The sequence below is a fragment of the Rhea americana genome, unplaced genomic scaffold (assembly GCF_003343005.1).
Source record: "Rhea americana isolate MKP2758 unplaced genomic scaffold, rheAme1 scaffold_321, whole genome shotgun sequence".
Classification (NCBI taxonomy): Eukaryota; Metazoa; Chordata; class Aves; order Rheiformes; family Rheidae; genus Rhea; species Rhea americana.
Genome location: NW_028186448.1, coordinates 488,212 through 489,218, shown reverse-complemented (window position 1 = coordinate 489,218; position 1,007 = coordinate 488,212). Strand labels below are relative to the sequence as shown.

At 58.1% G+C, this 1,007-nt stretch overlaps 1 protein-coding gene across 4 annotated transcripts in view; it reads right to left on the bottom strand.

The window, feature by feature from the left end:
- The window catches only part of FOXP4 (forkhead box P4), a 53,455-nt gene extending 52,651 nt beyond the window's left edge, over window positions 1–804 (bottom strand). For all 4 annotated transcript variants that reach the window (XM_085310622.1, XM_085310623.1, XM_085310624.1 and 1 more), the window contains exon 1: window positions 549–804. The gene's annotated coding sequence lies outside the window, so the exon portion shown is untranslated. The remainder of the gene's footprint in view (window positions 1–548) is intronic.
- Between the last annotated feature and the right edge of the window lie 203 nt (window positions 805–1,007).

Here is a 1,007-nt window from a genome sequence, read left to right as displayed (position 1 = left end):
AACGAAGCCAGGCACCGGGGCGGGAAGGCGAGGAAAGAGGCTGATCAGAGGCGGCCCCGGGGCTCCCGGCGACCCGCCGCCAGCTTCGCCAAATCACATTGCACAGTTCATTTTTTTTTTTTTTTTTTTGGCCTGGGAATTTCTGAACTCCCAGAAGAAGCCAGCTTAATAATAAAAATGCTTTCCAAATGCATTATTATTGTTATTGCTATTACTACAAGCCACTGCCTGCGGGGTCCCAGCTAGGCAGCCAGCCTGCCGAGACCTCCCGCAGGCAGCGGGCACCAGACCCGAGTTAAAGACCCCTTCCAGCCCCTCGCAAAAAAAAAAGAAAGGGAGGAAGAAAAAAACCAACATGCCTCGCTACCCTTTCGAACAAAGACGCACGCCAAAGACTCCCAAACTTCGCAGCTGGGCGCGACGCAGGCAAAGCACGAGGCAGGGTTTCACCGCGCTGCGGGCAAAGCCCCGACCCGAACCTGCAGGAATTCCTCAGCCATGTATTTTTGCTTCGCTCAGAGCCGTATGTTTCTCCTTCTCTCCCTCACCTTTTTAATTTAGTCTTTTTTTTTTTCTTTTTTTCCTGCTCTTGGAGATACCGCGGCCGGCGGAGGATTTACCARGGCGCTCTACCGACGGCCGGTCTCGCTGCAGGTTGACGGGGACGGCTCTGGCTGCTGCTTCTTCGAGCAATTTCAAAACTTAGGGCTGCTCTGCTTACTTACTGCTTGATCTCCAACGAGGCAATCGCGCCCGCTGGGCCGCTCCTCGGCACCGAGCRGCAGGGCCGGGCCGGGGGGGGTCAAAAAGCGGAGGGGGGGCAAGCAAACCCCAAAAACAAAACGGGGAAAACCCCACCAACCCGAGGAGCAGCCAGGACGAAAGCTAAACTGCCCGTGAGAAAAGAAGAGACGGGGGGGAGACGAGAGGGGCCAACAAAGAGCGCGCGGAGGCGGCTGCTCGCGGCCCGGCGGCCGCGCTGCCCCGCGCTGGGCGCCGCCGCCCCG